Raw genomic sequence first — 14,560 nt, forward strand, 5'->3', positions numbered from 1 at the left:
AAGAATAGTAACAGGCCACTGGGATTCTAGATATTAAAATTGTGATTTTTTTTTTTTATTAGAAAAAGAGCCAATTAGAAATTCTGGTACTGAAAAAAACTCAAGGGAGCTGTGTAATCATTTGAGACACAGCTAAGGAAAGACTTGGTAGACTGGATTATAGGTCAGAAGAGTCTAAAAGATGGAAAATAGGTAAGAGAGGTAAAAGTCCTAGAGGACATCATGAAAATGTCAAACATACTTGAAGTTCCAGAAAGATAGGAGAGACAGAATGTGTCAGAGACAATATTGAAAGAGATGACAGGATTTTCTGCAAGTGATGAAAGACATTGAGCCATAAATTCAAGAAGTCAGTAGAACCCAAGTAGAATTAATAGAAAGGAACCCATACCTAGACACATCATAGTGAAAGTGCCAAAAAATAAAAATAAAAAAGGGAAGAAAGAAATATTAACAGCCTCTCACTAGAAAAAGAATGAACTACTCTCCAGATTTCTGATTTCTGAATAGTACATTGGAAACAAGTAGACCGTAGAAAAATATCTTCAAAGTGTTGAAAGAAAATGACTCAAAGATTCTCTATACAACAGAAATATTCTTCAAGAATGAAGGCAAAATAAAGACATTAAAATAAAAATTGAAAGAATTTAATAGCAACAGATCCTTAAGGAAAGAAGGGAAATCCCCCCCCCCCCAAAAAAGGTTTTCAGACAAAGAGAAAATAACCCTGGTGGAAGATTAAATTTCAGTAAGAAATAACAAAATTTGTGGTAAATATGTGAGTATAACTAAATGAACATGTTGCACAAAATATGATAATGCATTATATGGGATTTCAATATGTATGTATGTGAGTGTTTGACAATGATAGAATATAAGCTGCAGGGATAAATGAAATGTTTCAAATTTCTTACATGGTCTCAGAAAAGGGTAAAGGTGATATTAGAAGAAAACAGTTATAAGTCTTTGTGACCTTGGATTAGGCAATAGTTTCTTAGATACGACACCTAAAGCACAAACTTAAAAAAAAAAAAAAAAGCCCCTCCAAAAAAAAAAAAAAAGATAAATTGGGCTCTATCCATATTAAAAACTTCTTTATCAAAGAACACTATCAAGAAAGTGGAAACCCACAGAATGGGAGAAAAATATTTGTTAATCATATATAGATAATGCTTAATATGCAGAATATATAAAGAACTACAATGACCAAAAGACAACCCAATTAAAAAATGGACAAAGGATTTGAATAAACTTTTTCCAAAGAAGATACACAAATGGCATATAAGCACATAAGAAGATGCTCAACGTCATTAGCCATTAGGGAAATACACATCAAAGCCACAGTAGGATACTATTTCATGCCCACTAGGATGGCTGTAGTCAAAAGGATGGACAATAACAAGTGCTGACACTGTGGAGAGATTGGAACTCTCATGCTTTGCTGATGGGAATGTAAAATAATGTTGCTGTATTTGACAGTTCCTCAAAAAATTGAACGTAGAGTTACCACACGACCCAGCAATTACACTCCTAGGTATATACCTAAGAGAACAAAAAATAGATGGTCCTACAAAAACTTGCACACAAATGTTTACAGCAACATTCTCCACAATAAACCAGTGAATGGATAAACAAAAGGTAGTATATCCATACAATAGAATGCTTTTCAACCTCAAAAGGAGTGGAGCATTAATCCATGTTATACATGGATGAAGCTTGAAAACATGCTAAGTGACAGAAGCCAGACACAAAGGCTACAGAAAAAAGCTAGGATATCTAGGATACGCAAATCCATAGGGACAGACAGTAGATTAAAGATTGCCAAGGTCCTGGGGGAGGAGGAAATAGGGAATGACTGCTAATACAAAAAGGGTTTCTTTTGGGGGAGATAACAATATTCTGGAATTAGATCATGGTGATGGTTGTACAGCTTTGTGAATATAATAAAAACCACTGAACAATATGCTTTAAGAAAATGAATTTTATGGTATGTGAATTACATCTCGATAAAATCAAGTGACAATCATGTACTCTTAAAGTATTAATACACACTACAATTTCTCTAGCCCTCATTTTGATAAATCCTGCCATATAATATGGTGGAAAAAAGTATAAGCATTAGAGACAAGCAGATCTAGATTCAAATCCAGCCTACCACTCACTAGCCATGTGATCCTGGGAAAATTAATCTCACTGAAATCACATTCCTGATTGGATGATAATGCTTCACTATAAGGTTGTTATGAGGATAGATATAATGTGTAGAAAGATATTTGTCAAGATCCAGAGCAGCTGGATTCTCTGAAATAGCGATCTGAAACCAAAAAATTAATATGTGAAAAAGATGTCATAGACTGTTGACAATCTCTACAATAAGCTTATACAATATTTAGTTCTTTTTATAAACATATGGTGTTTACATAATGAAAAAAAGTAGTAGTCTAAACTTGGGAAACCTAGAGATTCTTTAAAAGAAAAATAAAGGGCCTGGCTTAGACTAAAGTTCCTCAAGGAACAGACTGCTTAATCATCTTACCCCTGTGGCTTTTTATTTCACCTGATATAGGGACATACTCAATACTTTCTGGTAAAAGAAATAAGATTAACATTATACCTTGGAAAGTAAATTTCTAGGGTAATTTTTAAAATCTTTAATATAGAATACAAAGAGGGTAAAACTTCCAAAATAATGTGGGAGTAGAGAGTGGAATAATAAAAAACAACCAAAAATAACATATGAAAGGAGTGAAAAACAAATGTAGTCAGTAGAGAGAGATATAATTACATAAGAAGGTAGTCATTTGAATCCATACTTACAGAAATTACATTAAGTGGAAATAGTCTGAATTCCTGGTTAAGAAAAAGGTGTGAGCCCAGATTAAATAGAAAACCAACATATGATGTTTACAAGAGACCCATCTGAAAAAACTATGGCTATATTTTGAAAAAGAGTTCTAGAGATATACACTGATGTATATATGATAATAATGACATAATGTCTAGGGTTTGCCTTAAAATAATCTGAGGTGAGGGTGGGAAATGGGAATATGGGAATAGAGATGAAAGAAAGTTGCTTACGTACTAGTAATTATTGAGGCTGAAGGATGGGTACATGGGAATTTTTATGTTATTCTCTCAACTTTTACATGGTTTGAAATTTTCCATAACAAATTATGACCAGGTTGAGTTTATCTCTCAAACAATGGGAGGATTGTTTAACATTAAAATACCAATCAATGTAATCGGCCACATTAACATATAAAGGAGAAAATGTTAACATCAGTAGATACAAAAAAAAATCATGTGATAAAAATGTAACATGCATTCACAGTTAAAATTATTAATAAATTAGGAATAGAAGATAGTTTCCTTAATCTGATAAAGGTTACATACCAAGAAAAAACCTGCAAAGATCATATTTATGGTGAAACATTGAAATGTTTCCCTTTGAGATTGGCAACAAGATCAGATGTCCTGAACTACTACTTAGTTCAAGATTGTACTAATATCCTAATAATGATTGAAGAGGAAAAAAATAAAGTCAGTATTCAACAATGATGTGATTGTGTACACAGAAAATCCAAAAGAATCTATAGATAAATTATTCCAGTTAGAGTTTAGATAGTTACTAGAAATAAAATCAACATACAAAAATCAATTATTTCTATTTACCAAAAAATAAAATTTTAGAACATACTATCTACAAAAGCATACAAGTATCAAATACCTATAAGGTAATCTAATAAGAGATTTGCAAGACTTCTTTAGATAAAATTATATTAATGTGAAAAATCAAAGATAATAAGAAAAATCTGAACAGACTTACATGTTATAAATTAGTAGACTCATTAAGATGTTATATTTTTTAATGTTTTATTTATTTTTGAGAGAGACAGCACAAGCAGGGGAGGGGCAGAGAGAGAAGGGGACAGAGGATTCAAAGCAGGCTCGGCACTGACAGCAGTGAGCCCGATGTGGGGCTTGAACTCACGAACCGGGAGATCATGACCTGAGACAAAGTCAGAGGTTCAACCAACTGAGCCACCCAGGCACTCCAAGATGTTCTTTTTCCTTACATTGCCAGGCAATCAAAACTCAAAGATATGTTGATTCTAAATTTTATATGGAAATTCAGAGGTCCAAGTTAAGCCAAGATATTCTTACAGAAGAACAAGGTTCTGGACAAGACTTGTTCTATTTGTTATCAAGACTTAACAGTAGTTCAATAAGGAATTAAGATAATATGTAATTGAGGGGCACCTGGGTGGCTCAGTCGGTTAAGCATCCAACTCTTGATTTTGGCTCAGGTCATGATCTTAAAGTTGTGAGTTCAAACCCCACATAAGGCTGCTGCTCTGCTGACAGTGCAGAGCCTGCTTGGGATTCTCTCCCTCTCCTCTCTGCACCCCCTTCTCTCAAAATAAATAAAAAACATTTTAAAAAATCTTTAAGATTCTCTCTCTTCTTCTCCCTTTGCCCCTCCCCAGCTTATGCATGCGTGCTTTCTCTCTCTCAAAAAAAGATAATGTGCAGTTGGGGTAAGGATAGATAAATAAACAAAAGGAACAGAGTACAGAGCCCAGAAACAGAGTTGTGCATACATGAACACTTGATTTATAACAAAAGTAGCACTGCATAACAGTGGGGGAGAGAATGGGCTTTTCAATCAATGATATTGGTAGCTACATTGGATCCCATCACACCATACCAAAATCTGTACCAGATAGATGCTACCCCTAAATGTGAAAAGCAAAATAATAAATATATTGGAGTCATTAATGCTGTCCACCTAGTATTTTCTAGTTTACTTTCAGGTTCATGTTAGTTAGGATTGTAATTCCTACCCCCTTGAACTAGATATAGCCATATAATTTGCTTTGGCCAATGTAATGTGATTAGAAGTGATGTGTGCTTCCTTTATAATCTTTAAAAGCCAGTGAATGATTCATCCTGTTGTTTATCCCACTGTCATGGCAACTGGAGATGCTCTGGGTGGTGGCTACTCTGTCCCAGAGTGCTACTGGGTCCCAGTTTGAAAACAAGCCAACTCTGTGCTGGATAAGCAAAACAAACATGAACTAAAATAAGCCTAATGTTTTCATATGATGAGATTCTTGTAGTTGCTTGTTATTGCAATATAACCTGGATTATCCTTACTGAAAGAGAAATTGCTATGAGGAATGGGATTTTTTTTAACAAAAAAATAAAATATATGTCAATGGTTTAAGAGTTGAAGGTAGATAGCAAGAAAGCTGATATTGAAGGATGAAAGGGAGATCTATGTTATCTAAGGACAAAATATTTGTTAAGCTGTTGTCTGCAATAATTTATAAGATGATAAGATACCTAATGAGAGGGTTGGAAAACAGAATGTGTTGCCCGCTGTTGGCTGCATTACACAAGGTATTACAAAAGAAGATGAACTCAGAGAAGAACTGACTATTTTGTAGCAGGAATAAACAACAACACAGTCTAGAAATTTGGGGAGTTGAAGAGTTGGAAAGCGCAACTTCTCTCAACCACAATTACTAAAAGATAAAACTGAACAAGCTTTGAGTAACATTAAACTCAGCCTTCTGGCAAAGATGAAATGAGATTACGGTCTTGATGTCATTGTTAAAACCTCTGAAAAGACTTTGTGAAAGTACTTGTTTCAGAGTAAAGATCAAACTAAGGGTGTGGCGTGCAGTATATCCCTTCAGTTGGACAAAATGTTTGTGGAAAAGAGACTAAAATTGTGGCTCTCACACTGAGGTCTGATAAGCTTAATTTACCTGCAAATAAGTGGAAATAGAGTCCTGGAAGCTAGAAAGCAATGATACAGAGAAAATTTAAGAAGAATGTCTAGAAAAGAGCTGTTGTTAGAGCTTTTGAAACATGGAACTGACTGAACACCAATAGAAAAAAAAAGTCTTACTATATTTTCAAGAGAGTTATAGTAAAGAAACTATGAATCAGGATATTAGAAGTCTGTGACTCTTCAGAACTTGAAATGACTTGGTAAGCATATATTGAAAAAAAAAGTAGGCTGTCAGAGAGCTGTGCGGCTCCCAAGGAGACAAGTAGTATAATGGAAAAGGAACATCTTCCCAGAGCGTGGAGCCATAGGCCACAAAGAGCAATGCACAAGGGAGATCCTCCCAAGAAGTAGAATCTGGACCTAATCAAGAAATACACACCTATCAGATAAAGGGCCTTCAAATATCTTGCCAGGCACATTTCAGAATTGCTGTCAATCAATAACTGTTGTATTTCTTTAATTTTTCTATTTTCCAAATGGAAGTGTTTATTATAGTCACTTAGATATTCACATTTTATGTTTTTCTATGTAGACATTTTAACTAAAGTTAGCATTTTCCTCTATAACAGGTTTTTAAAAAATAAATATTAATTCTTAAAATGTTTACAAAATCACTTTATATTTCTGTTATTTGAGTGTTCTAAAGAGAAGTAATCATTAAAATAAAACCCCCAGAGATTACCGACTTTAGATGTAAAGCAGAAGATGTCAAAGTTAAGTAAAATATTTACCTGAAAGGATTATAACTATGGTAAGTAAAATATACATAAGCAAGTAATAAAGGTCAATGAGAAAATTTGGATGAAATAAAACTAAATGCTTTGGGCCTAAAATGTTTGAGAATTTCTATCTGAGGTCAAATATTTTATTTCAATGTTAGTTGTTTATATTGACCCATATATTGACTCAGATACTCCAGTTTGTTGCCTTCAAAAACTAGATTATATTTCTTTTGCCATCCATTTGCTAGTACATTTTCTAAGTTTCCAAGCTAGTTGTATCATCTGGATTCTTTAAAAGAATCATAATTATGTAACTTTATCCTCAGGGTTTTCTTTCCTTATATAACATTTGGGTTGTTTTAAGCTTATTTTTTTTTTCAATGACCTTTACATTTCTTCAGATCAATACTCTTCACTTTAATTTTTCCAAAGGGGATATCCATGATGAATGATCATGTACAGATAATTCCATCACCTTGGAGACCCAGATATACACAGATTGGTTGCTTGCCTGGAATGGACATTATAGGCAAGCAATTTCTCCTAAATGTTCTTGTTTATTTGAAGAGTTTCTTCAAAAAAATTACTTCTCTGTAATTTTCCACAATTATTTATAAAATAAGAACCTATGGTTCTCATCTATGTTATTATTACTGTGCAGTAACTCTGCTACTGATAAAATTTGTCATGCATAATTTTATTTCTCTAAAGGATGATATAAACAGGCTCTTTCAAATCTGTCAGGGAAATTATTCTCTTGGTTCTTCTATGTCTTTTCTTCTCTTTGATGCTTCAGGATATCAATTTGGTTTTATAGAGGAAAATAAGACAAATGCTGCATGGTAGCTAGCAGGTGGGTCTCCTCTCATATATGTCATCAGGCATTTCCCATACCTGTTTTGTAAACTCACTCTTATTTAGTCTGGTAAGTTAGGGGATTTTTTCAATTTACCCTAATATTGAAGTGCCCTTCCCATACCTCACCTATCCCATAATTCGTCTTACCAATTCCACCTACAGGGTGCAATAGAGTCAGCATGTCAGATTAAGACCCTGAATTGGTGGGCAAGGAAGGGTAAGCCTGTCAACTAATTACTCTTGTGATTGAGAAAAACATTTGTAAAAGTACTTGTTCTTGTTGCAAATAATCTGAAACAGATAAATACAGAGAATTGAGTGAAATGTCCATTGCCCGGCATTTCTTTTTTTTTTCAACGTTTTTTTTTATTTATTTTTGGGACAGAGAGAGACAGAGCATGAACGGGGGAGGGGCAGAGAGAGAGGGAGACACAGAATCGGAAACAGGCTCCAGGCTCTGAGCCATCAGCCCAGAGCCCGACGCGGGGCTCGAACTCACAGACCGCGAGATCGTGACCTGGCTGAAGTCGGACGCTTAACCGACTGCGCCACCCAGGCGCCCCATAAACCCTACTTTAAATATAAAAGCAGAAGAACTGATGGAGTGAAGGAGAATGAAATTATTATTTCAATGGTGCACATGAGAAATAATCAGGGTCAGAGAGAAATGTAGGAAAAACTAGGGGACCACGAAAAGGTGCTCAAAAGCCCAGTCTGTTGGATACCGGGGGTGAGGAAAGTGAGGTTATTAAAAGTTACTGAGGAAGGGTGCCTGGGTGGCTCAGTAAATGCGGGGTATGGTTACCTGGGGTTGTTAGATTAAGCAGGCCAACGTCACTGACTGAGGGATTTGAGGATTCGGTGCAGCTCTTGGTGAATAAGAAGTCAGAGAGTGAGTGAATCGGCCAGGCTGGGGAGATGCAGGGCAGGAGATGAAGGTTAAGCTGACAATCTGGGGGCAGTGTAGCAGAAGCAATGTTACTCTCTTTCTACTTAAGAGTTTCATCTTCTCAGAGGAGCCATGAGCAATGGTTGCAGGTCCCCAACCAAGAATCCCTAACGCAGTAGAAAGTCTGGCTTAGTGACAGTTCCTTGATAGTCTTCTTCCATTTACTGCTTCCACATCCACCTCCATGAATGTGCTCCCAGACTGGGCTCTTAATTCATTCTCTTTCTTATTGTTACCTTCCTTACAAGCAAACTGAACTATAAAGGGTAGCAAGAGGGAGAATTAAAAAAAAATTTTTTTTTAACGTTTTATTTATTTTTGAGATGGAGAGAGACAGAGCATGAACGGGGGAGGGTCAGAGAGAGGGAGACACAGAATCTGAAACAGGCTCCAGGCTCTGAGCTGTCAGCACAGAACCCAACGAGGGGCTTGAACTCACGGACTGTGAGATCACGACCTGAGCCGAAGTCAGACGTTCAACCAACTGAGCCACCCTGGCGCCCCGCAGGAGGGAGATTTTGATGGGATGGGATGGGATGGTTCTGTATTTGATTGCAGTAGTGTTTATACCTATTCACACATGATAAGATGAAAGAACCACACCCATATTTTACCAATATTAGAGTCTTAGTTTTGATATCAGACTATGGGGTTATAAGATGTAAACATTGGGGGAAGGAAATGGGGTTGTCTCTGTATTATCTCTACAGCTTCCTGTAAATCTGTAATGATTTCAAAATAAAAAGTTTTGTTTTTAAATTTCTTTAATGTTTATTTATTTTTGAGAGAGAGACAGAGTGCAAGTGGGGGAGGAGCAGAGAGAGGGAGACACAGAATCAAAAGCAGGCCCCGGGCTCTGAGCCATCAGCACAGAGCCCAGTGCAGGGCTCAAACTCATGAATGGTGAGGTCATGACAAGAGCCAAAGTTGGACGCTTAATGGACTGAGCCACCCAGATGTCCCTAAAAGCTTTTTTTTAAAAAAGGTAGGTGAGAGGCGACTGGGTGGCTCAGTTGGTTAAGCCTCTGATTCTTGATATTGGCATAGGTCATGATCTCATGGTTCGTGAGATTGAGCCCCTTGTGGGGCTCTACACTGACAGCATGGAGCCTGCTTAAGATTCTCTCTCTCCTTCTCTCTCTGCCCCTCTCCTGTTCATACTTGCTTGCTCGTGCTGTCTCTCTCTCTCAAAATAAATAAATAAACATTAAAAAAATTAAAAAGAAAAGGCAGATGATTCTGTATAGACAATCTCTCTGTGATATCTTTGATTTTGACCTGTTGACTGACAACAAATTTGGGGCCTTTCTCAATACCCCTTTAATTGTGTGCAGGTTGTGCTTTTCACCTTGGTTTCAGTTCTACTTGCTTTTTGATCTGGTTGGCTTGCAATTCCAATAACACTCTGTTGCCACCATTATATATATTTTACTATTTTGGAAAGGATAGAAAGATATACTATAAATAAGATATAATTGCATATGTTCACACATATATATAGGTTTATAGTATACAGCTTAATCAGTCAAGAGGTTTAATAATGGGCTTTTTTTGTTTTTTTTAACTCACTATCCACATGTTTATGTAGGCTCTATATTCTTGTATTTTTCTATCCAAAGACCCGGAAGCATATAATCTTGCACATCTTTACAATAAAAAAACTAAAACAGTACCTGTAATGATTGCCCTAAGATGATTTAACAAGCAAATGAATGATCGGGTGCCTGTGTGACTCAGTCATTAAGCATCTGACTTCAGCTCAGGACATGATCTCACAGTTTCTGAGTTCGAGTCCCACATCAGGTGAACTCGAGGCCCACTTCAGGTGAGTGAGCACGAGCCCCACTTTGGGTGAGCACAAGCCACACATCAGGTAAAAATGAGCCCTGCTTCAGGGGAGCCCTGCTTCTCTCTCTCTCTCTCTCTGCCCCTTGATCACTTGTGCCCTCAATCTCTCTCTCTCTCTCTCAACAAAACAAAACAAAACAAAACAAAACAAAACAAAAAAAGGGGCACCTGGGTGGCTCAGTCACTTAAGCATCTGACTTCAGCTCAGGTCATGATCTCACCGTTTGTGGGTTCGAGCCCCGCAGCGGGCTCTGTGCTGACAGCTCGGTGCCTGGAGTCTGCTTTGGGTTCTGTGTCTCTCTCTCTCTCTGCCCCTCCCGTGCTAGCGCTCTCTCTCTCTCCTTCAAAAATAAACATTTAAAAAAATTTTTAAAAAAGTAATTAGCACTGCAATTATAGTATAAACCACAATTGGCTAGTACAATAAAAAGAAAATTATAAATGTCATATAGTGAAAAAAAAACTAAAAAATCTTCCTAGGATTGGAGACATTGATTTTATTATTTTTAAAAAAATTTAACGTTTTTTTTGAGAGAGAGAAGTAGCACAAGTGGGGGAGGAGCAGAAGAGAGAGGGAGACACAGAATCTGAAGCAGGCTCCAGGCTCTGAGCTGTCAGCACAGAGCCCGATGAGGGGCTCGGGCCCATAAGCTGTGAGATCGTGACCTGAGCCGAAGTCAGAGGCTTACCTGACTCAGACACCCAGGGTCCCTGATATTATATTTTTTAAGTTTATTTTATTTGGAGAGAGAGAGAGAGAGAGTGAGAGAGAGAGAATCCCAAGCAGGCTCTGGTCTGTTAGTGTGGAGCCTGATGTGGGGCTCGAATCCATGAACCATGAGGTCATGACCTGAGCCAAAACCAAGAGTTGGATGGTTAACTGACTGAGCCACCCAGACGCCCCTGATCATTGATATTATTGAGGAGTATGGACCTTGATGAAGGGGAAAGGGAAGAAAAGATATGAGAGAAGGCAGGCATTTGGAGGACTGGTGCTAGAAGGAATAGAAGGAAACTAGTTAAAACATAGACCTTTCTTCTGCTTACTTTGGGTTTAATTTGCTCTTCTTTTTCCAGTTTCTCAAGATGGAAACTTAGATTTTTAATTTTAGATCTTTCTTCTTTTCTAATAGATTCATCCAACGCTATAAATTTCCCTCTAAAGCACTACTTTCACTGCATCTAACAAATTTTGATAAGGTGCGTTTTTATTTTCATTTCGTTCAAAATATTTTAAAATTTCTCTTTAGATTTTTTTGACCTGTGTGTGATTTAGAAATGTGCTATTTAGGCGTCTGGGTGGCTCAGTCGGTTGAGTGTCTAACTCTTGATTTTGGCTCAGGTCATGATCCCAGTGTCATGGGATGGAGCCCCACTCCAGGCTCTGTGCTCAGCACAGAACCTGCTTAAGATTCTCTCCTCTCCTCCTCCTCCTCCTCTTCTCCTTCTTTTCCTTCTTCTTTTCCTCCTCCTCCTCCTCCTCCTCCTCCTCCTCCTTCTTCTTCTTCTTCTTCTTCTTCTTCTTCTTCTTCTTCTTCTTCTTCTTCTTCTTCTTCTTCTTCTTCTCTCTCTCTCTCTCTGTCTCTTTCTCTCCCTTTGCCCCCCCCCTTTGTCTCTTCTCTCAAATTAAAAAAAAAAGAAGTTTGTTGTTTAATTATTTGGGGATTTTCCAGTTATCTTTGTGTTACTGATTTCTAATTCCCTGTGGCCTAAGAGCAAACATTGTCTGCTTTCTGTTCTTTTAAACTTGTTAAGGTGTTTCTTATTACCTTTTGGTATGTCTTTTAATTTTTTCTTGATAGCCAGACATGATGTACTGGGAAAAAGAAACTGTTGTAAGTAGGCCTTTAGTAACATGGTGGTAAGGTGTTGGGGGAGAGGAAGTGTTCTACAATCTTATGATTAGGTCTCAGTCTTTTAGTGAGCCTGTGCCTCTGGACTGAACTTCAGAGGTTTTCTCAGTCTTTTTCTCTCTCTTTTGTGGAACAAATGGCTACAGCTGGTATTTCTCTTCCTCAGGTCAATTAGGCTCTGATAACCCCAGCTGGTTAGGCTTGGCTTAATTAATGTCACCCTAGGGCAGGCCTTGTTAAGAACACTGTGTTCTGATGCATTTCAAAAGGTTTCTTTTCTGCTCCTCCTGCCAGAAATAGGAGGGATTTTTCTCTGATACTTACTTTGGGAACACCATCAAGCTGCTGGAGGTAAATCTCATAATATTGTGGGCGCCCCTCGTGACCAGGTCCCCCTGGAGTTTTTAACTCTCAGACTTGTCCACACTGAGCCTCCAGCAATTTGTCAATTCCAATTCAGCTTTTCTATCCCCTCAAGGGTTCCCACAGGCTTTTCTCCTCCTGAGTCTCTGCTTTAGTCAGTTGCGCCTTCCTGTATTTGCCTCTCAAGTGTTGGGGGGCGGCGGTTTGCCCTGTATCCTCCCCTCTCTTATCCAAGAAGACTTGTTGTTTTTCAGTCAGTTCAGCTTTTTACTTGTTCGGTTCGAGTGATGACTTTCAAGCTTCTTACTTGTGGAAAGGAAAAGCAGACGTCCCAGAGCATAGACTTGAAAATCCGATAATCTTCTAATTAGCTATTGGATTGTAGGTGAGTTATTTAGCCTCTCTGGCCTCAGTTTTCTCATCTCTAAAATGGGAGTTATAAGGGCACTGACTTCTATGATCATTGGGGGGCTTAAATAAGTTAAAATGGAGACCCCCATGATACTTTAGATCCTGCAAATATCTTCCCACATTTGGTTATCTGTGTATACTTTGCATTCTGCCCATAATGTTATTCATGGAAGAAAAATGTTTAATGTTTGACATCAAATTATTTACTTTGTACTTTACACTTTTGGGAGGACTTGTTTAAATCAGTAAAGAGTACTTGGAAACCTAGGGGTGCCTGGGTGGCGCAGTCGGTTAAGCGTCTGACTTCGGCTCAGGTCACTATCTCGCGGTCCGTGAGTTTGAGCCCTGCGTCGGGCTCTGGGCTGATGGCTCAGAGCCTGGAGCCTGCTTCCGATTCTGTGTCTCCTTCTCTCTCTGCCCCTCCCCCCTTCATGCTCTGTCTCTCTCTGTCTCAAAAATAAATAAAAAAAGTTAAAAAAAATTTTTTTTTTAAAAGAGTACTTGGAAACCTAGTAGAAAAATGGGCACAGGGTATGAATAGGCAGTTCACAGAACCAGTAATCTAAGTGACTAATATCTGTGAAAGAAATGCTCTACCTCACTAACAGGGAAATACAAACTGAAAGCATAAAGAGATACTATTTAGAGCTGCATTTTTGTGGTACCAAGCAAAGATTAATGTACATACTTGGTGACCCAGCTATCCCAACCCTCAATATATATTCCAGAGAAACATTTGTGCAGGAGATGGATAGGAGGTGCGCAGTACTTTCTGTTGTTCCTCACGGAAGAAAAAGATGGATAGAAAAGTAGAAGATGCACAGTGAATGAATGCTGCAGCAGTCAGAAATAACGAGCTAGATGTGCACATAGCATGAGAGATAATTGTTCAAAACCATGGTGTCAGGTGGAAAAAACGAGTAAATATCTATGGTATAAGCCATTTATATAAATTAAAATTTTACACACATAGAAAACTATAATCCTTCCAGTTTTATTGAAATACAATTAACAAAATTGTATATATTTATGGTGCACAATGTGATACTTTGATACATGTATACGTTGTGAAATGATTATCACAATTAAGCTAATTATCTATTCCTCATCTCACGTAGTTATCATTTGTGTGTGTGTGTATGTGTATATGTGTGTGTGTGGTGAGAACATTTCAGATCTACTCTCTTAACAAAGTTTAAGTATATAATACAGTATTATTAGCTATAGTCACCATGCTATACCTCAGAGTTCTAGAGTTTATTCATCCTAATAACTAAAATTTTCTATGATTTATAATTTTAAATAATAAAGTAACATCCAAGGATAATCACAAGGACATTCTCTACTTACCTATATCTGGGAATAAGGGGAGGAAAGAGAGGGAAATAGAGGAATTGGGGATGCTGGAAACAAATAAATGAAAGATGGTCCTTGTGTGTTGGGGGATTATCCCAACTCTATGACCTTAAGACCACCTATCCCACAAAGGAAAGCATCCTTGAGTTTTGTAAGGATGATTGGTGTTAGCCATTGTAACAACAGTTACTGGCATTGATAGGTAATAATGTGAGGAAAATATGGATGAGGATGATACAAATTTTATGAAACAAAAATATTTTATATGAAGTTAAATAAACATTTCTCAAATCATTCTGCTAACATTTAGTTGGTTAATGCCAAATGCAGTTTCAAAATGCAGTTTTACAATGTTTCAAGACATGATAGCACTCTATATTTTCCTTTTATGCTTGTCACT

At 37.3% G+C, this 14,560-nt stretch overlaps 1 protein-coding gene across 2 annotated transcripts in view; it reads left to right on the forward strand.

The window, feature by feature from the left end:
- Positions 1-12,522: 12,522 nt before the first annotated feature.
- The window catches only part of MYO3B (myosin IIIB), a 490,117-nt gene continuing 488,079 nt past the window's right edge, over positions 12,523-14,560 (forward strand). For both annotated transcript variants that reach the window (XM_045480150.1, XM_045480152.1), the window contains exon 1: positions 12,523-12,778. The gene's annotated coding sequence lies outside the window, so the exon portion shown is untranslated. The remainder of the gene's footprint in view (positions 12,779-14,560) is intronic.

This window comes from Leopardus geoffroyi, chromosome C1 (assembly GCF_018350155.1).
Source record: "Leopardus geoffroyi isolate Oge1 chromosome C1, O.geoffroyi_Oge1_pat1.0, whole genome shotgun sequence".
NCBI classification, from domain to species: Eukaryota; Metazoa; Chordata; class Mammalia; order Carnivora; family Felidae; genus Leopardus; species Leopardus geoffroyi.